The 23202-nt window shown below is 39.9% G+C and overlaps 1 protein-coding gene across 1 annotated transcript in view; it reads left to right on the forward strand.

The window, feature by feature from the left end:
* The first annotated feature begins 12875 nt into the window (after positions 1-12875).
* The window catches only part of nedd1 (NEDD1 gamma-tubulin ring complex targeting factor), a 103172-nt gene continuing 92845 nt past the window's right edge, over positions 12876-23202 (forward strand). Inside the window, exon 1 of the mRNA XM_039760626.1 lies at positions 12876-13016. The gene's annotated coding sequence lies outside the window, so the exon portion shown is untranslated. The remainder of the gene's footprint in view (positions 13017-23202) is intronic.

Genomic DNA, 23202 nt, shown 5'->3' on the forward strand with positions numbered 1-23202 from the left:
ACTTGCAATCTGCAGGGATAGACACTCCAAAATAAAGGAAGGAGCAAGATTATTTAAACCACATTCAACTGGAAAATTTTATTTTATTTATAATTTAACTGGAAAAAAATGCTTATTTTCAAAGGCATAATACACCAGGGACGGCACGGTGGTGAAGTGGGTAGCACTGCTGCCTTGCAGTTAGGAGACCCAGGTTTGCTTCCCAGGTCCTCCCTGCGTGGAGTTTGCATGTCCTCCCCATGTCTGTGTGGTTTTCCTCCAGGTACTTCATTTTCCTCCCACAGTCCAAAGACATGCAGGTTAGGTGGATTGGTGATTCTAAATTGTCCCTAGTGTGTGTGTGTGTGTGTGTGCGTGCATGCCCTGCGGTGGGTTGGCACTCTGCCCGGGATTCGTTTCCTGCCTTGCGCCCTGTGTTGGCTTGGATTGGCTCCAGCAGATCCCCATGACCCTGTAGTTAGGATATAGCAGGTTGGATAATGGATGGATGGAAAATACACCAGTATATTTTCTATAAAATAACTTATCTCATACAGATATATGTCATGAATAAACCCGGTTTTAAATAAGATTTACCAACATCTGAGTTTACTGTTGTACAGTACAGTACAGTTGCATGACATGGGTTTGCTTGTACATACTTACACACATTGAATGATAAAAATAAAAATGAATAAAAATTTAATTTGTAATGGTAGAATGAGTGCATGCCAATTTTATTATAGTTGTGAAGCACTCTGTTTTTTGGAAATACATTATCATTCTGAAACCTGACGAATCCCAATTGAATGTTGTGCAAGTATAGAGCTTAGGCTACTGTCTTACAGAATAAACAGGAGAAGAGTTTTTGTGTGCCCAAAAACAGCCTAGTGATATAATCAATAATTATTATTTATTAATGATCAGTGAGGGTTATATTTCAGCAAAGGTTCTCAAGTATCCATAAATCCACTTCTATTTCCAAACTTAAAGAAAAATAATAAAATATAAAGATTATTATTACTGTCAGTCTTTATTTTAAAAATGTTTACATTTCTGGTTCTGCTTTGTAACACTTCTTTAGATGAGTGGGTCTTAGACAGGAAGATGGATTATAAATAGTGACATTCTTATTATTTTTAAATTTTAAACCTAGTTTTTATCATTCATAGAACCTTACTGTATGTAGCTGCTGAATATAGCAATGATTGGCTACATTAGTATTAAAATGTTATAAGACGTAAAGTAATTATAGTTAGAAATTCATTATAATGTTACTAATAATAAAGTTCATACAGTTAAAATTAACAAAAAAGATTAGTTGAATAGACTGTTACAATCAGCTAACATTAAAAAGAGAAAGAGAGTCAGGAATACTAGAAACTGCACTAGTGTGGCTAATGAGCTAACTACACGCGTGTTAAAAATGTACGATTAACTAAATAAAAAGTGCCACACAATCAGAAAAATATCAGTTTAATCCAACTATGGAGTGCAGTGCTTTAGGCCCTGACTTAGGGACAGTTTAACATTCTCATGTACCATACTCTACAGCATGTTAGTCTGTTATTTCCAGCAAAATGAATCTGGGGGACTCCTATAACATATCAAATGTTGTTGTGAATTTTACACAGTAATACTTCTTATAATACATTTTAAACAACACTTCATCCAAAATTAGTTCATGTATTATGTCCAATGTTGCTACAATAGACACAGGCTGTTTGATACCAAATTGAAATAAACAAATCTGAAAATGGATGTATTGAGCGCCACACAGTATGATAACATGTCAGTATGTACTTGTGGTAATCTCAGACTTTTGTCCCACTTGACTCAAGGGCTATCCTAGATTACACTTCTTATTAATACTTTGTGAATTAAAACATCATATAGTATAAGGCCCTGTGCTGCCAGGTAAGGCTCTTTTTTCCTGTTACTCTGATTGTGTGGGTTTAAGAATGAAATGTAATGTTATGTTCAGGATTGTAGGTGGCTGGAGCCTATCCTGGCAGCATCAGGCACATGTCAGGAATGATGACACACTTTGTGAATTACGTCTTTACTTATTAAAAGAAATCCTTAAAAGGACTGAACACAATGCAACATTATAGTATTCAAATGAAAATTGTGTTATGGTATTTATTTAGTTCATAGAAATGAAATGAAGACTGATGGGATGATTATGCCATCAAATATGGAATCGACAGGTCTAATTGTGATTTGGAGGTTGCTTTATTGCTGCAAAGCCAGGGCTGACAAGGATGTTATCAGCCAACCATTATAGGTCAATTAAGTATTACCACGATTGTCCCTGGCTAAACTAGAGAGCAAAATGAGAGACCTAGAGCTTACAGAGTATAAAATGTATACTGTACTGTATATTTATACTTCAAATGTCAAATTAAGTTCCATGTATTCAGCAGTGGATGTACCTTTGTGTTTAAGTAGTTTACTTATCAGATATAATGATTTTCATGCAATTCTTTCACACTCAAAATTATAGACACAAGTTATTGTAAGTGCAGCTATGCATGCTTCTGAAAACTCAGCTAGTGCTCACAATTCCTAAAAATGTCTCTAGTGTCTCATCCCACAGATACAGATCTGGTGACCGGAGAGCTTACTTTCCATGTCAGTTTCCTGAGTCTCTTTCAATCTGTGGTCCCTGTCTGCTTCAAAAGGATCACAATTATCCCTGTGCCAAAGAAAACTAAAGTGGACTGTCTAAATGACTATAGGCCACTCCAATTGTAATGAAGTTTTTTTTTGGGAAAGTGGTGCTGGAACACTTTAAACAGACTATTTCATATAGTCATGATCACATTCAGTTTGCATATTGGCACAACTGGTTCTTAGAGGATGCAAGAGTCTTGTTTGGGGACTACAGCTCAGTATTTAATACTGTTGTATCAGCAAAGCTATCCACCAGTCTTCTTAAAATGTTAAGACTCTGCGCCATCCGATAGAACTGGATTTTGAGTTTCCTGTCCAGCAGACCTCAGCATGTTCACCTGACCCTCAACACATGGATTCCATATGGTAGTGTGCTGATCCCCCTTTTGTACTCCTTGTTTACCTGTGACTGTGTGGGTAGACACAGATCCAGCTCCATCATCAAACTAATTACAAACAATGATGAAACAGCTTTCAAAGAACAGGTTTACCTGCTGACAAAGTGATGCCAGAACAATTTACACCTAATGTCAGTGAAACCAAGTTGATGGTCATGGATTTCAGGAAGCAGACCACACTCCTATGTATAACTTAGATAATGTTGTAAACAGGATGGGCAGCTTTATATTTTACAGACAGACTATTGTTGAACTAAAGTGGGCAGAAAACATTTCAGCTTTTGTGGAAAATGCTTACCAGTGCCTTTGCTTCCTCAGATGTCTGATGACAGCTCGCATCTCTCCATTTCTTCTCACAAACCTCTAAAGATTCACACAATAGTCCATCCTCACTGGCTGCATCACATTCTGGTACAGAACCCGCTCAACTTAAGGACATAAAGCACTGCATAAGGTGGTGAAAGTGGCAAAAATAATACCAGCACTCATTTTCTTCCTATTCAGTATATACATAACATTCACTGCCTTAGAGAAGAAAACAATATTGTTAAAGATCTTGGCCATCCGAATTAGCCAATTTTCTTATTCCTCTGTTCTGGCAAGCAGTACAGGACTACTGACATTTACATCAGTGAATTCAGGCACAGTTTCTACCTACAAGTCATAAGGGCACTGAACAGTTGATCATTACAATTCAAATATTGTAAGAATTTTATTGTACTTTGTGCAAATGACAATAAATTTGAACTTAAAACGTTTCTCAATTTTTTTTTTTATTAATTTTATTGCACTCCATACAAAGCAATCAAGTTTTTACAAAAAGAAAAATAGAGTTAAGAACAGATCGATCCCCACCCTTGAGAAAGAGAGCAAGCCAAAAAGCATAAAAATTTTACAGCTTTTAAACATATCTAAATTAATAAATTCTCTATGCTTCATGAACTTATTTCAAAATATTACTGATTAGATCCTGCCATGTTTTGAAAAAAGTCTGTATGGATCCTCTGAGTATTTGATTTTTTCCAACTTCAAATAATATAACATAACAGTTTCCCACTGACTTAAAGAGGAGAGTTTGGGTTCTTCCAGTTTATCAGAATAAGTCTGCGTGCCAAAAGTGTAGTAAATGCAATCACAATTAGTTTGTCTTTCTCCACTTTAAGCCCCTCTGGAAGAACCCCAAACACAGCTATTAATGGGTTAGGAGGGATTGTGAGTCCAAGGCTGTCTGAGAGGTAATTAAAAATTTGTGTCCAGAATGATGTTAATTTGGTGCAGGCCCAGAACATGTGACCTGGGGCTTGGTTGCAACGTTCACAGGTTGGATCATGCCCTGGAAACATTTTGGAGAGTTTTAATCGAGACAGATGTGCTTGATATATAATTTTGAGTTGTATAATTGTATGCTTTGCGCATATGGAGCTCGAGTGATTTCTCAGCATTGCTACTTTCCACTCCTTTTCTGATATATTAATTGAGAGGTCTTTTTCCCAGTGTCCTCTTGGATCTTTGAAAGGGAGGGATTATAAAATTATTTTATATATTGTAGAGATGGAGTCTAAGTCCTTGAGATTGAGCAATATTTTTCCAGCATGGATGAGGGTGGAAGATGAGGAAAATCTGGAAGGTTCTGTTTAACAAAGTTCTTAATTTGAAGATAGTGAAAGAAATGTATAGCTGGAATGTTAAATTTGGAATGTAATTGTTCATAGGAAGCAAAGACGTTGTCTATATAAAGATCTCTAAGCAAGTTAATTCCAAATTTTTTCCAGATATTAAAAACTGCATATGTTTGTGAAGGTTGAAAGAGGTGGTTCTCTTGCAGAGGTGCCACAGATAGAAGCTTCTCCGTCTTAGAATGCTTTCTACATTGGTTCCAGATTCTAAGTGAGTGGAGCACAATTGAGTTATTTGTATATTGCCGATAGCGTGTGTTTATTGGAGCACAGAGCAAGGAATACAAAGAAGTACTGCAGGATTTTACTTCTATTGCGGTCCAAGCCTATGTATGTTCTTCTGTTTGTGTCCAGGTTCTTATAGCCTGTATATTTGCTGCCCAGTAATAAAACTGAAAGTTAGGTAAAGCCATGCCGCCTTCTTCCTTTTGTCTTTGTAAGGTCGCTCTTTTGATGCGTGGATGTTTTGAATTCCAAATAAATTAGGTTATTGTTGAATTTAATTGCCTAAAGAATGATTTATTAATGTATATTGGGATGTTTTGAAATAAAAAAAGGAGTTTGACCATCTATGCAAGTCTTGTTTAATTTTTTCCATGTAGACGGCGAAAATTTTGTTGATAAAGAGCTTTATGTTTACTTGTGATGTTTACCCCGAGGTATTTAAACTGTTCTGCAATGATAAAAGGTAGGGTATCTAATCTAATATTATATGCTTGAGAATTCACTGGAAAGAGTACACTTTTATTCAGATTAATTCTGAGACCAGAGATCTTTTGCTGCTAAGACTGCAGGCACAGAATTTTCTGGGTCTGATATATACACTTTTCTCAATTTTATGAGCTGGAATATTATTCTCCTGAAAAATTCCATTTATGCTTATTTTTGGCTTGAAGAAATGCATCTGATAAGATGCAATGTTCAGATTTCATATGCCTTTCAACTTTACTCTCTTAGTACCAACAGGCCCAGTATATACAAGTAAATCAGACATGTCACTGTTACACCAACACCACCAGTCATCAGGCAGTGCATTCTGTTGCCCTCCAGTATTTAAATATCTTATGCCACTTCAAGCTCATTTTTTTTTTTGTTTTTGCTTACAGAAGTGGAGATCCAGTTGGGCTATTTCCAATACCCCATATCCATTGAAAGGTGCAGGTCAGGTTGGGGAGCATGCACTGGTACATCACATGACAAAACAGCTCAGGATCCTGGTTGGCAACCCCACAGGCAGACATGCAGTCCAGTCCCACCCTTGGAAATGACAATTTATCTGCTGCAGCCAGGTGTTTCATGGATGTCCACTCGGGTCCTCAGCAATGAGGATCCTGTGAGCTGGATCGCCCTTTGGGGAATCATACCACATGGCCATAGTGCCATAACTGATGCTCCCTCACAATGTACTGTAGGTAATGTGCCTTACTTGGGACTCCATGAGAAACCGCTCGTTCAACATAAAAGTCAAGCCAGCAGTACTCTAGGATTCTACAAAGAGACACAGTACTGAAGGAGTCCAGTTTTCATCTCAGGTTACTGGATAGCATCCATGTCTCGCAACCATACAGCAAGACAGGAAGCACCAGGACTCTAAAGACTTGGACCTTTCTCCTTATGCAAAGATATCAGGAGTGCCAGCGACCTCATGACCCCTATGCTCTTCCAATCCATCTACTGACTTCCTTCATAGAAAGAGTCCCCAGATACTTGAATGTCACTGCTGAGGTAAGTAAACCTCTCCACAAGATCGACACTCTGTCTCTGCAAACAGACACACTGCTAATGGCTGTGTCCAAGAGGTCATTAAAGATGGATGGATGGATCTTGATTTTTATCCAGGACACTCGTAAGCCCAGACATTCATACTCCTCATTCAGTCTCTCAAGAGCCCTGATCAGAACCTCCTTTGACTCAGTGAAGATCATAGCATTGTCAGCAAAGTCAAGATCCATGACTCTTTCTTCATGAACTGATGCCCCACAGCCACTGGACACCACGATCCTGCCCAACACCCAGTCCATGCACACACTAAACAGAGTAGGAGCAAGAACACACCCCTGATGAACCCCAGAATCAACTGGGAAAAACACAGAGGTTCTGCCTCCACTCTGCACAGCACTCACAGTACTAGTGTACAGTTTGGCCATGATATCCATCAACTTCAGGGGCATCCTGTGAAATCAAATGATATCCCACAGGGAAACTCAATCAAGTGAGTCAAACACTTTACAAAAATCAACAAAGGTTGCAAAGAAACTCTACCAATCTGCGCTTAATGAGAACACTCAGTGTCAGGTTGTGGTCAACTGTAGACCTCTTAGACATAAATCCAAACTGCTCCGGTCGCTGGTAAGCAAGCAGGTGATCATGGATGACCCTAGCAAGGACCTTAACTGGTATGACAGCATTGTTATCCCCCTGCAGTTGCCACAATTCAGGCGATCATCATTCCCTTTCCGGATATGGATGACATGTCCCATTTTCCAGTTAATTGGGATGATGCCTGTCTCCTCAATGGAGGTAAACATTGCTAGCAATGCCAGTAGCACAGCCTTACCACCAGCCTGGAAAAGTTCACCCTGGATACCACAGATACTTACAGCCTTCTCTACCATCACCTGGTTCACTACCTGAACAATCTTAGTGAGACTGGGTGATTCACAGCTAATTGGAGGATTAGCCTCAAGAATTGTGGACCCAGAGATTTCGCAATATCCTAACTGGAGGATGAGCGTTAAATAGCTGCTCAAAGTTGCCAGCCCGACGGGTCCCAACTGAAGCGTCATCAACCATTCAATCACCCGTCCTGACTGCAACACACTGAGGAATAGATTCAGATGTGCATAATGCTTCTCTGTAAGCAGGACGTGGGTCATTAGACTATAGATAGTATATCATTTGCTCACAGATTCCTCTAATAAATGCTTCCTTATCTGCTCTCAGAGAACCTCACAGCCACCCTTCTTATTTCCCAGTTTAGACTGGAGTTGCCATCAAGCTATGCACTGCGACCTCTCAATGATATCCTGCGTGCCATGTGAGATGAAATACCTCCTTCTGGGAACACTGGCAACACCAACACAACCCTCACCAACCTTCAGGGTCTTGTCACAGAAGGTCTCCCATATCACATTAGGATCAGTAGTCACACCCAAGTCTGCAAGTTCCTCACACAAATTGCATGCAAACTCATTAGAAACAGCCTGATCTTGGAGACCTGGTTATGACGTTAAACTGCATCCAGGTCCTCCAACTTGCATGGAAAGCAAATAGATTGATAGCAGGATTGGCCCTCCGAGCACCATAAAAATTTCAAGCAGCTCTGAAACAACAGAGAGGACTCCCTTCTGCTCTCTGCTGGAGTAGCTCTGCTGCTGTCGCCCACAGGAAGGCTGTTTGCATTATGAAGGGGATGGGGGAAATCCCTAGGGAGCTTCATCCCCGGAAGAGTCGAAACCACTGGAAAGCCATTGGGGTCAGGCCTGTTGGGGATCGGAACTGGTGTGATACTGAGGTGTCGCCCTCTGCACAGCAGCACTTGGGACCCAGTTTGTGGCGGCCCATCCAGGTAGGTGTGTGGAACATCTTGTCTCTCCGGCGTGGTGATCATCTTCCTCTGCTGTTGGAGGAGCTTCATGAACTCCACATTTCAGTGGCAGCACTCTCTGAGGTGAACAGACCTGGGACTGGCCAGAGCTCTCTAGGTGGGTACACCTTTTATTGGACTGGTCGCTCTGATGGCTTTGACTATTTCCGATTATGTCCGATGCCATTCCTTTAAAGAAGCCTATTATCAGACTAGATTAAGGTACTCTCTAGGTGCCTTATTCACGATCTCAGTGTATACTCCAACCACGTTGAGCGATGTCTCAGTGAGGGAGAAATTTTATTCACCATATCAATTGACAGGACTGGCTATGAGAGTTTTATCGGTCCCTGTGGGTCTGGTGACCATGGTGAAAGTGGCTCCATGTTTCTTCACTCTACAAAAGGTCAGGGGCTGTGGATTGCTGGATCCTGGTTTCAGCGTCCTGAGCCGCATCATTGGACTTGGTACTCCAGTACTGGTGGTGTAGTGAAAGGGATTGATTGCATCCTTGTGAGCAGACACTGCAGGCTCCTACAGAACAGCAAGGGCTACAGAAATGCCTGGTTTGTGAATTCTGAGCATAGACTTGTTTATGCTACTCTGAAGATCTAGCTTAGATCCAGTAGGCTACCACCTACTAGAAGAATGAAGCCAGACCTGGACAGATTCCAAGATCAGGCTGTTTCTAATGAGTTTGAAAGGTACACAGAGTAATTTATTCTGGTGAGTTTCTTTCTGCACTGCTGTTGTATTCATTTGATAATAGGATATTTTTAACTCATTGATTGTTCTGCATAATGTGTGACTCAGATCATCCAATCCCTGTTGCTGCACACTGGACATCTATTGGAAAAATTATTTTTGGGTAGTTTCTAATTCCCCATACACATGTGACCCTATTATGTGTAAAAAAAATGTGTTTGCTGTTCCAAACACACTTAGTTTGGTATTTTGAGTGTTTATCTCAGAATCTGAGCACAATTCAAAAAGCAACCCTGAATGGGGCAATGTCCATTACCAGCACTCAGCTGCCTTCTATTCAGGATATGCACAACTTTCACTGCCTTAGAAACAAAACAGTATTATTAAAGATCTCAGCCATCCTGCACAACCACTTTTCTTATTTCCTTCTTCTGGCATACAGTACAGGACAGCTGGCGCTCATTCCAGTAGATTCAGAGGCAGTTTCTACCCACAAATCATTAGTATCAAAAGATATTTAAACATCAAACATTTAATAATGAAAGCAGAAAGAGTCATAAATTTTCATTTTTTTTTCATTTGGGCAAAATGCTATATCCTGTTGTACTTGAGTAATCAACCTAATTCATGATAATGATGATGAGTACATTCTTAAAAATAATGTTCTTTAATGGCACTTCACTGTTCTTTACTGAGTTATGTGATTCCTTGTAGAACAATCACTTTACAAACCTCCATTCTGGGAGGAGTTCTTTGTGCTTTGAAAAACTTCCTAATATTTAGAGAAAAAAACTGAACTCTTAATTGTATGGTAGGCTACAGGACACTAACAGATTAAGAAAACCTGGACAGCCTGTGTTATATGAATGCAGCAAGAGTCCTTTCAAAATCATGAACCATTGGTATTTTATAGAGCTGTAGCCATCTATTCATGGTCATATACTGTATGGAGCCTGTTTCTGATCAAAATAAATTAAGGTTCTTTCTGGAACCTTCATGTGGGTGGGTCTTTTGAGGACTGAAAAGACTCCCCTACAGCAGTGGTTCTCAAACTGTGGGGTGGGCCTCCCTAGGGGGGTGCGAAGTAACAAAAAGGGGGGCACAAAGATGTGAAAAAAAGAAAACAAGAATCAAAAATATGAAAAATACATCTATTGAAACAAAAACAAATCAACTTATACTACATTCTGATACTAGAAAAATAAATATAAAATTAGATAAATGTTGATAAAAGTTAAGTAGGTATGATAAAATATGCATCTATGATATATCATTAATTTAAAAAGAACAAATTGGTATTAGTGGGCTCCTTTCAAAAAATGTTAGGGGGCGCAATTAAAACTGCTATGAAAACTCGGGTCGCAAATACGTAAAGGTTGAGAAAAGCTGCCCTACAACATCCCTCTGAAGAACCACTCTGGCACCTTTATTTTTAAGAGTGTACTTGTACTCCAATATACAGTATCAAGATGTATTAAGTTCACACAGTCTTTAAATTGCATCATAAAAAATAATTTAGCTGGTTACGTAATGGGCTTTAACTTCAAACCCCAAGGTGGAACTGATTGTTTACATGCTGCACATACGCACTAATACGCAAATACAGTATACAGGTATGGCAAGAATACAGGTACTCCAGTGTCCAATTAGGTGTCTGAGCAACCAAGACACAGGCTAGTGGTGCCAGACACAAGGAAAAATTCACATACTAAAAAAGAAAGATTTTCCTAAGTAGGAAACTACACTTTGTGTTTAATGAAAAATTGAAACAAAACAATTACATTTAGGGTGGTGCAGTGGTAGCGCTGCTGCCTCAAAGTCAGGAGACCCAGGTTTGCTTCCTGGGTCTTCCCTGTGTGGAGTGTGCATGTTCTCCCCATGACTGCGTGGGTTTGCTCCGGTTTCCTCCCACAGTCCAAAGACATGCAGGTTAGGTGGATTGCCGATTATAAATTGGCCCTAGTGTGTGCTTGGTGTGTGTGTGTGTCCTGCGGTGGGTTGGAACCCTGCCTGGAAATGGTTCCTGCCTTGTGCCCTGGGATTGGCTTCAGCAGACCCCCGTGACCCTGTGTTCCGATTCAGCTGGTTGGATAATGGATGGATGGGTAACTAATGGCGCTTTTTCACTGCATAGTACGGCACAGCACGGTTCAGTACAGCTCACCTTGGTTCGGCTCAGTTCGGTTCGGTTTGCGTTTCGACTGCAGTTTAGTACCGCTTTAGAGTGGGCGGATTATTCATGTGTCGTTATAGTTGCGCCGCCTCTACTGCCGTGACATCATCGTAAACGCGCCACAAACAAACACACAACAATGGAGCACTTCCACGAGTGCCTGTTTGAACCACTCTGGCTGTTGTGGTCCTTTATACTCCTGTAGTCGCTCTTCATTTTTTTTAACTTGTCCCTACACTGTTTGTAAGTCCGATGGTAGCCGTGTGTGCCCAAGAGCTTAGCGACCTCCTGAAAAACTTTTTCATTCCGCATCGCCATATCCAGCTCTTGCTGGATCCGCTCCTCGGCTACCAACGAGAGGAACGTCTGTACTTCCTCAATAGACCACGAAACAGCCATTTTTGGTTAAAACAAAATGGTGCGTCCGAACCTTCGCTGGATGTGCTAAAAATCTAGCGGGTCTGTTGTGTCTCGTGTCGCAAGTTCAGTGACGCAGTAATGACAAAGCGGTACTAAACTGCAGTCGAAACAAAACCGAGCCGAACTGAGCCGAACCAAGGTGAGCTGTACTGAACCGTGCTGTGCCGTACTATGTAATGGAAAAGCGCCTGACGATTTTCTCCGGCCAATCAGTGACCAGCAGAGTTTACATGTCACGTTTTGGTAACGGTTCGGCGCGCTTGGAACCTCGGCTGAGGTGGTACTAAAAAAAGGACCAGGTACCAGGTACTGTTCCCAGTGGAAAACCCCCCAAAAGTGACCTGAACTGAACGGTGTCGTGCCGTACTATGCAGTGGAAAAGCGCCATATTCTAACATTAAAAAATGAGGCAAGTTTACTTGTACAACAGCGCCATCTGCAGGGAGAAAAGGCATTGTCCGACCTACCCTTAATGCAGACACGCCACCGAAAATGATTCTTGCCAGTTGGCATTCACATACTCCAAGAAGAAATATTTCTCTAAATACGAAATTACACTGAATGTATAATAGAGAACTGAAGAAAAATTACGTCTATGTTGAATTTGCCATAAACATTTTAAAAAAGTGAGGCAAGTTTACATCGCTATCTGCAGGGGGAAAGGCAGAGTCCAGCTTACCCTTAATGCATACACGCCGCTGAAAATTATCCTCGCCAATTGGCATTCATTTATTTTCTGAACACTCTTTTCCTTTTAGTCCAGCTTTACAATTAACCAGAATAAGAAACGAGTGTAGGGCATGAACCATCTACGGCTGACATGCCAAGGGCAGGACACACTTGCACTCACCCATTTACACACCTGGCCAGCCAGTAGACAACCTTAACCTATGGTATATCTCGGAACTTTAATCTAACACAGAAATCCACTCACATTGCCACTGAGAACGCATTGCATCCAGAAATAGAACCGTGATACAGGGTGACTAACAGAGTAGAATTAATGAGACGTACAGTTTGTACACAATAAAGGTTTTTTTTTATTTAGATTGAATCATCTCTTTAAAATAAAGCAATTTATTTTTAAAAACATATCTATATAATATGAACACAATTATGACGAATTACGCTATTGCTTACAATTCGTCTTAATTCTTTTGAATGAATTTAATCACCAATCCTTTTCGTTTTACCGTGAGCGCGCCACTTAACATATTCCCCGCTGCGCACTGCTTGCGCCTTCTCGGCCCCCGTAGCGGCGGTTGCCAAGCATTCGGACGGGCGCCGAAATTCCTGCGGGGCCCGGAAACTTTCTGAGCAGTAAGAGCTGGGTCTGTGGATATCAAGAAAGAAGGCCATTTGAGCAATAAGAAACGGAGTCGCGGTTGGCAGCTTATTAAAAGGTGGGAACCATTTGATTTTGTACTTGTGAAACAGAAGGAGAGGAGGCGGTTTGCAAACGAGGCGATATAAAGGTACGAAGAGGTGGAGAAGTAATCGCGAGCACAGTGGCTTGTAGTCACACGCTTTCCTGAGAGTTTACGAAGAGATCCGGCCCACACGGGGTTGGTGGGGACAGGTTAGCTAGGCGGGGCGCTTTTATTTGGGTTCACATGAGACAGCGCAAGACAGTTATTAACATCTCTGAGCAAGTTTGTCACAGCCACGTTCTGCTTTACTCCAATTGCGACAAATAATTCCCTTGACGAGTATTTCGTAGACCAAGTCTTGCTCGTATTTTCTTCCTTTTAAATTGAGCATTGTTTCACAGCAGAAAATGAAAAAAAATTACAGTTGAGAAAAGGACGCAAAGAAACGAGGAATAATGACAAAAGCACATTATAAACAAGTAAGGGACATTATCAGCCTGCCATTCATACCGTAGTTACGTACTGCTATTTTTGTTCTCATTAACTCAGACGCATTATAATGTTCTGTTAGTCCGTTACATGAATAATCTATGCTCTCGTTTAGCTAGCTGCACAGATTAAATTATTTGCATCTAAATAATATTGTGGCATTAATACAGAATTGTGAGAAAAGTGCATTTGTCTTCTTGGCCATGGGTGTTTTTAATTTTCCAACATTTTCAATCTTGTGATATCACTAAGGGGCTCTGCCCCTGCTCGCTTCACTCACCAACACCTGGGTTTGGCCCTGTGGAAATACAATTTAAAGTGTTTTTTTTAATCTGAATTGTTACATATGCATTATGTTCACTTTTTATTTTAAAACTTCAGTAAGAACAATATTTGGAATTGGTCTTACAGCGTGATCATGCAACGTATAACTGGCCGTGAGTGAATATCGTTTCTTTTTCAAAAGTTTGTCCTTGTAATTTGTTAATCATCATTGCAAAAGCAATTCTCACGGGAAACTGTAAACGTTTTAATGCGAATGGCATATCAAGGTCACCATTTTGCCCAAACACCGTTTCGAGTTCTTTAAGTAAAAATAAGATTTTCTGATGATAAAATTGTTCTCAAGAAGCTGCGGATTTCTGTCCATTGTGGATTGCACTTCATTATAAGAAATACATTTGGCTGACCGATAGTTCTGCATATTGCCATTGCATCATGATATAACTGTTGCAGTGCTCTTGGACTACCTTGATATGATGATGGTAATATAACTGCTTTACCTATTTTAAATTTGTTTGAACTATTGATATTTGAATTGTGAATGTGATGAATGAGACCTTGGATATGTTCTGTTCTAAGTTTAGCTTGATTTGATTTAATAAAGAAGATAAGATTAGCTGTGACTTTTACATACGCATTAGTAATGTACTGTTGAGATAGATGTTGAGATGACAGAAATGGCTTAAATACCTGGGAACTTAATTTTGACTCCAAATATTGTATAGGTGTTATTAGCTTTTATGAATGTGTTTGTTTCATATTGTACGACCATCCTGTTTCGCCATCTGGGAAAAGCAAAGGAAAAAGTAAAGGGTCAGCATGTGGTAATGTATTTGACATAAATGACGAATCATGCTTTGCCGTTGGATATACACCAATATCTACTCTGCCTTTGATATCTCCGTCTTTCGAAATTATTATCGCTAAAAATTTGTCACATGTGGGTTTATTATAAATGCGACAGTGATCTTTCGGATTCACATAGAAATCCAAGAAAATTTCTTTGTCCGTGTTTTGCTGATAATTTCGCGTAAAGTAGCGATACTTTTGGATGTATGGATTTGTATCCATTATTGTCTGTATAATTTCTATTACGTCGAATCATTTAACTCTTTCCATTCTATTTTGCATCGCTTCTCCATGATCATAAAGACACACCTGACCAAATTGTGTTTTCTTCAAAATTAAACTTGTCATAGCTGTAATTGTTGCTGGAACACAGATACTCATAGCATATGGTCCATTATTGTGTAAATCAACATTTTGTGCATTGAATAATGCTAATGCGAAAAGAGTATTGTAGATAAGTATATTTTGCCTGTAGTTTTGTGGATTTCACTTTCGCCAAACAACACATCTTTGAATTCTTACGGAAACACCTCTTCATTGAGAAGCAGCAGTACTTTTCCCTGATGGCAACGCAAATTAGATGATCTACAAGTCTCTGACTTAAACTTTAAAGCCTTACAATCTATACTAATAAAAGGCAAAGAAAGCCCTGACTGACTCACTCACTCACTCACTCATCACTAATTCTCCAACTTCCCGTGTAGGTAGAAGGCTGAAATTTGGCAGGCTTATTCCTTACAGCTTACTTACAAAAGTTAAGCAGGTTTCATTTCCAAATCCTAAATGGTCATAACGGTTGACAACGTCCGCCATGTTGAACTTTTTTATTTATGGCCCCATCTTCACGAAATTTGGTAGGCGGCTTCCCTGCGCTAACCGAAACCAATGTACATACTTATTTCGGTGGTATGATGCCACTGTCGGCCGCCATATTGAACTGTTCAACGATCTTTGTTACTTATGATCCCATCTTCAAGAAATTTGGTTTGCGGGTTCCCAACACTAACTGAAATCTACTTACGTACATATACGTAAGCTCGGTCACCGTGTGAGGCGGCGTTGGGTCCCCCATCCCACCACCTCCCACGTTATTGGCTGCCTGCCTATATAAGGCCGTCCGTCGCTCTGGTCTCTACATTCCCTTCCTTGCTTTGCCACTGGATTCACGTCTCCCTGCTGATAACTACAGCCTTTTTATTTAATCCACGGCTTCTTCGCTGTTTTATTGTTCGTTTATTACGATTATAGTTATTGTGTAGGTATTTTAGACTTACTTTACATTGTTCAGGTACCCATTTCCTTTATCATTCCAGCCGTACCCGCATTAACATGTCTATCGAGGTGATCACAATTGATCAAAGAACTGTCACTTACCAAGTGGTTTCCATGCCCGGAGATGGCACCTACCTTTTCCATTCTCTTTGTTACATATTGCACGGCCATATCAGACTCACTCTTGATATCCGGAGGAACATTGTGTCTTATGTATTGAATGACTGGGACAGGTTCAAGGTGTGGACTGATGACAGTACAAGAGATAAATATACTACACAGGAGCACTATAAGAGTAAAATGCTTAAGCTCTTCACCTATGGTTCTGCATGTGAGTTGATGGCTTCCACTGAATAGTTTGGTTGTCGCTTTCAAGTGTACCAAAATGGCCAAATATTTTAAACCTTTGGAGAACCGCCAATGCCTCTTAAACATCTTAGGTTCACAGGTGGCGATTTGAGTAATGGACACTTTGATGTTTATGGATGTTTAAACTCTCAAAAGCTGGATGTGAAGTTATCGATGAAACCGGTTGTATGCTTACAACGCTTGACAGTTGCCGAATGTCACTTCAACAAAAGTCCTGCAAATACTGTCGTAATTGAAGCAAACCATGAAACTCAAACCGATTATGACAGCAGCAATCCAAGCTGTGAGATTTGAAACAAGATTACTGTTCACATGGCCAACTGTATGTTGCATGCTCAAGAGTAAGCTCAGCACACAGCTTGGTCATATTACAACTGGAGGGTCGAACTCACAATGTGGTATACAAAGAGATCCTTAAAGAATTATTGGCATATTTTCCCTCGGTTTAAAAAGGTTTAATTTTATTCTTAATAAAAATTTTAAGGCCGTACTTCGCCGTTGCAAAGTGCAGGTATTTTGCTTGTATCTACATACTTCTGACATATCACCTATGTCCAAATATTCAATCTCTTTTTGCTGTTCTGTTATTTCAGCTAGTACTAATTTGTTTATTTGTGAGAATGTGATCTGTACTTTGTTTTTTTTTTTTGACACTTTCGAATTTTAGTACTGTCATTTTTTTTAACTTGGTCTGCATGTGTATTGTGCCAAGGTTTTTGAATGTCTTTATGAAGTTCTACTGTGTGTTTTTCTCTTTGTCTTTTATTTCTGACCCTGTTTGGACCTACAGGGTTTTCAATTCCGCTTGTTCCAGGCTGATTATTACTTTCCTTGCCTAGGTCACTGTCTCATGGGAACATGCTTCCAGTGGATGTCAGTATGACGTGACTTGGCTGTGTCACGAGAAGTGAAAGTGTTCTGTGTCTCTCTGTCTGTCTTCAGAAAATCATGTCTTGTCGCAAGATTTTCTTTTATAATAGAAAGATGTAATATTCTCTTTAAGAATACTGTGATATTTGTTTTTTTATACACTGCCTGGACAAAAAAAATGTCGCCACCTGGATTTAACTAAGCAAATAGGTACGAGCCTCCTATTGGATAATTACTGCATGGGTGTTTATCTTTCAGCTGTAAACAAGTTATTTAACCTCAATTGGTGCAATGAGTTGCTTCTCATTTCTTAAACAACCATGTCGAAACACACATCTCGTGTTCGTGGAAAAGATATTAGTCTGTTTGAGAAGGGTCAAATCATTGGCATACATCAAGCAGAGAAAACATCTAAGGAGATTGGTGAAACTACTAAAATTGGGTTAAGAACTGTCCAACGCATTATTAAAAACTGAAAGGATAGTGGGGACCCATCGTCTTCGAGGAAGAAATGTGGCTGGAAAAAAATCCTGAATGATCGTGATCGGCGATCACTTAAACGTTTGGTGAAATCAAATCAAAGAAAAGCAACAGTAGAACTCGGGTCTATGTTTAATAGTGAAACCAGAAAAAAAGGCTTCAATTTGCTAGGGAGCATAAAGATTGGACTCTGGAGCAATGGAAGAAGGTCATGAGGTCTGATGAGTCCAGATTTATCCTGTTCCAGAGTGATGGGCACATCAGGGTAAGAAGAGAGGCAGATGAAGTGATGCACCCATCATGCCTAGTGCCTACTGTACAAGCCTGTGGGGGCAGTGCTATGATCTGGGGTTGCTGCAGTTGGTCAGGTCTAGGTTCAGCATCAGTGTTGCTCCAAGAATGAGGTCAGCTGACTACCTGAATATACTGAATGGCTAGGTTATTCCATCAATGGATTTTTTCTTCCATGATGGCACGGGCATATTCCAAGATGACAATGCCAGGATTCATCGGGCTCAAATTGTAAAAGAGTGGTTCAGGGAGCATGAGACATCATTTGCACACATGGATTGACCACCACAGAGTCCTGACCTTAACCCCATTGAGAATCTTTGGGATGTGCTGGAGAAGGCTTTGCGCAGCGGTCAGACTCTACCATCATCAATGCAAGATCTTGGTGAAAAATTAATGCAACACTGGATGGAACTAAATCTTGTGACTTTGCAGAAGCTTATTGAAATAATGCCACAGCAAATGCATGCCGTAATCAAAGCTAAAGGCGGTCCAACGAAATATTGTAAGTGTGTGACTTTTTTTTTTTTGGCCAGGCAGTGTATTTTAACACTATTAAGACTATATTGCCATGTTGTCACTATTCAAATAATTTTGAATTAAATTACAGAAAATATTAGTAAAATTTAAGTGCTGAATTTAGTTCCTTTCAGTGTAATGCATTAGTACTTCAAAAATCATGCTAAAAATTCAGACACTACTTTTTTATAGGAAAAATTAAATGAGCCCATAAATTTCACCAATAGATGCTTAACTACTAAAAGCAATACTTAATTCTGTACTAAATTACCATTATGGGTGATGCTGGTGTGAAATTATTAGGACTTCTGATTTTAATATCATGCTTGGTTACTTTGTGAATGTAGTCTGTACTTTCTGTTTGTTAGTGATGGACAATATCGGTTTTAATAATACTGGCACAATTTTAAGGATGGTTAGTTTTTGTAATACTGATACTGTGATATAAACACAATGGACAAAACATGTACTATACATTTAATCTAAATAATCACCAAGATAGAAAGGGTCGAGTTGTAAGTTTTCTCATTTAGGATGGGTTGTTTTTAATTCATTTTGAAATTCCCTTTTTAGAGTTACATGTATTATATGAACTGGGATTAAGCAGGCTTAGTGAATGGTATGGTATATGCATAGTTTGGAGTCGATATGAATTTTTTGATTTAGTGCTACGAAAGATAGATGCAGAAGCCTAGCAGACCAGCATCTTTTTATTCTTTCATGTAGCTACTGTAATTCTCCTGCTGCAGCCACAATTGCTGCTATAGCCACCACTCCTATGTCTGCTTCATCTGGGCCATCAACTTCTACTTCTTGCATCTCTTATTCTCCCACTGCAGTGGAGGAAATCGAGGCAAAAGGCATAATCGATCCAACATTGGAGTTTGAAGAGCTCCGTGTCCCTTCTCTTCATCTTTTCCAGCCTCTCAATGTCACAATCACCATCCATCCCACAGCAGTCATAATAACACCGCCTCAACCTCTTACCTTTGTTCTCTATTTGTTTCATTAATGATCTATTTAAGGTGACCAGATGCCCAATTTTTCCTAGAAATTATTGGTCCAGCCAGGTTTTATAACAGTCCTTAAATTGTCTGGGATTTTGCATGGCTTGTTACTTGAACTTTGTAAACACATGTATATCAAGTTATGTCATTTTTTTCCATCTGCAAATGGAACAAGTGGAATTAGACACTTAAAAGAATGGGGCATAAGTGTGTTATGATTCATCACCAGCTCATACGTACAAGAGGAGCCCAAACAAAGTGTAAGATTATAGATGAGTTTAAAAAAAAAAAATCCTTCTTTTTACAACTTGGAACCCTGTTGGTAAACAAAAAAATATCTCTGTCCATGCTGCTAGTGCTGGGCGGTATACCGGTTGAAAACCAAAAAACGTTTATTACTTTTGTTATGATATGGATTTTTCTTATACCGCAACACCGGTTTTAATAGCATAAACAACGCTCGGAAACGTGGTGCAGTGAGAAAATGTTTAAGGGGGGACCTTTTTCACTGCTGGACCTCTAAACGCGCATACAACAGAGTACATGTGTTAGTGGAGGTATTGAACGGTGAAAATGGACAGAGAACATTCCGAAACTAAACCTGTAGCAGACGATAAAGTTGAACATAATGATACAGAAGAACTTTTGCCAAAAAAAGGAGACGTGTCTGTTGTCTGGAGATACTTTGGTTTTAAAAGGTCGGATGTGGATCATTATGTTCAAATGCGTGAATACTGTTTCTGTACTACTGGATAATACTGCAAGCCAAGTTGTACTTGTTTTACTTTTTTTCAATACTGTGTAATGTGCCTGGGTACTTTGTAATAGTGCAAATTTATTCTTGACATTTCTACTTTATTCTCTCCATTTATGTCGAGATTAAAGTCGACATGTTGACTTTATTCTCGTAATTGTCATTAAAGTAGAACATCGTAAACTAAACTTCATCTTAAAATAAATATTTAGTTTACTAGATTTTCTCAAATCCCGTCATAAGTTAATGTAGCACATTAAATGCTTTGTATTAAGTGTTCCCCGAGCCATGTTAATCACTACGTGTTTCTTAAACTGACTTTCTCTTGCACCAACACAACACAGAATACATTCATTTCATGATATTCCTGCTCCCTGAACATTCAGAATGCTAAGATAAATACTTGATATCATTTTCATGATGAAATGCATTAAAGCAAGTGTGTTAGCCCGCCTAGCCCAGTCAACTAACACCGTTGCTAAATGTGATAACGCCGTTGTTAACTTCAGTCTGGTGAACATCCGCTCACTCACGAGCAAGGGGTGTCTCATCCACAATCTCCTTACTGATTGTAAGTTTGACTTTTTCTGTCTAACTGAGACATGGCAACAATCCCATGACTTTTCCCAACTTAACGAATCCACTCCCCCAGGGTTTGTTTATATCTCTCAACCCTGTGGCTCTGGTCGAGGTGGCAGTCTCGCGTTAATGTATCGTGAGAAATGGAAAGTCTTGCCGTTGTCTGTTCCTGCCATCAGTTCTTTTGAATCTCTTGTATGTCAATTAAATGAACCTATTCTTACTATTATTGCAACTGTTTACCGGCCCCCTAAACCAAACAATGACTTTCTGAACGACTTTGCTGTTTTCCTTACACACTTATCTACTGTTTCATCAAACATAATACTTCTGGGGGATTTCAATATACATATGGATAATATCAATGTCCCTATTACTAGAGACTTTACATCCTGCCTTGAGAGTTTTGGATTTCAGCAGCATACTGATGATCCCACTCATTCCAAAGGACATATCTTGGACTTGATTTGCTGTTCCGGAGTTACCCCGCTTGATTGTACTGTGGATGAACTCCCCATAACTGATCACTTTATTTCATTCAGTGTTAAACTTGCACTTTCCAACACTAAGCTTTCCCGTCTCATGTCCGTAATATTAAGAATATTAACTTAAAGTGCATCTGGAAAGTATTCGCAGCACATCACTTTTTCCACATTTTGTTATGTTACAGCCTTATTCCAAAATGGATTAAATTATTTTTTTCTTCAGAATTCTACACATAACACCCCATAATGACAATGTGGAAAAAGTTTACTTGAGGTTTTTGCAAATTTATTAAAAATAAAAAAAAACTGAGAAATCACATGTACATAAGTATTCACAGCCTATGCTCAATGCTTTGTCGATGCACCTTTGGCAGCAATTACAGCCTCAAGTCTTTTTGAATATGATGCCACAAGCTTGGCACACCTATCCTTGGCCAGTTTCGCCCATTCCTCTTTGCAGCACCTCTCAAGCTCCATCAGGTTGGATGGGAAGCGTCGGTGCACAGCCATTTTAACATCTCTCCAGAGATGTTCAATCGGATTCAAGTCTGGGCACTGGCTGGGCCACTCAAGGACATTCACAGAGTTGTCCTGAAGCCACTCCTTTGATATCTTGGCTGTGTGTTTAGGGCTGTGTCCTGCTGAAAGATGAACCATCGCCCCAGTCTGAGGTCAAGAGCGCTCTGCAGCAGGTTTTGACCCAGGATGTCTCTGTACATTGCTGCAGTCATCTTTCCCTTTATCCTGACTAGTCTCCCAGTTCCTGTCGCTAAAAAATATCCCCACAGCATGATGCTGCCACCATCATGCTTCACTGTAGGGATGGTATTGGCCTGGTGATGAGCGGTGCCTGGTTTCCTCCAAAATTTTGTTTCTCTTGGTCTGAGAGTCCTTCAGGTGCCTTTTGGCAAACTCCAGGTGGGCTGCCATGTGTCTTTTTACTAAGTAGTGGCTTCCATCTGGCCACTCTACCATACAGGCCTGATTGGTGGATTGCTGCATAGATGGTTGTCCTTCTGGAAGGTTCTCCTCTCACCACAGAGGACCTCTGGAGCTCTGACAGAGTGACAATCGCGTTCTTGGTCACCTCCCTGACTAAGGCCCTTCTCCACCGATCGCTCAGTTTAGATGGCCGGCCAGCTCTAGGAAGAGTCCTGGTAGTTTTCGAACTTCTTCCACTTACGGATGATGGAGGCCACTGTGCTCATTGGGACCTTCAAAGCAGCAGACATTTTTCTGTAACATTCCCCAGATTTGTGCCAATCCTGTCTCGGAGGTCTACAGACAATTCCTTTGACGCCATGCTTGGTTTGTGCTCTGACATGAACTGTCAACTGTGGGACCTTATATAGACAGGTGTGTGCCTTTCCAAATCATGTCCAATCAACTGAATTTACCACAGGTGGACTCCAATTAAGCTGCAGAAATATCTCAAGGATGATCAGGGGAAATAGGATGCACCTGAGCTCAATTTTGAGCTTCATGGCAAAGGCTGTGAATACTTATGTACATGTGCTTTCTCATTTTTTTGATTTATAATAAATTTGCAAAAACCTCAAGTAAACTTTTTTCACGTTGTCATTATGGGGTGTTGTGTGTAGAATTCTGAGGAACAAAAATGAATTTAATCCATTTTGAAATAATGCTGTAACATAACAAAATGTGGAAAAGTGATGTGCTGTGAATAGTTTCTGGATGCACTTTATGTTGTCAATTTTAGTTTAAGTTGTTTGCAAAGTTTGTTCAATAAAAAGGTTCTATATTTTAAATGCATCTGTCATGCAATTTGATTCCTTCTCTCCATTAGTGCCACCCCCTTGAAAACTATCACTTTATGGGGCCATGCAAACCTGTATTAATACTTGTATGCACATTAAAATGTTTTTTGTACAGTGTACAATTCTCATGACAGTGGAATAGGTTATTCTTAGCCAGTCTACTGCAGTAATTGCAGTGGAAAATGTGGTTAACAT

This window comes from Polypterus senegalus, chromosome 8, assembly GCF_016835505.1.
Source record: "Polypterus senegalus isolate Bchr_013 chromosome 8, ASM1683550v1, whole genome shotgun sequence".
Classification (NCBI taxonomy): Eukaryota; Metazoa; Chordata; class Cladistia; order Polypteriformes; family Polypteridae; genus Polypterus; species Polypterus senegalus.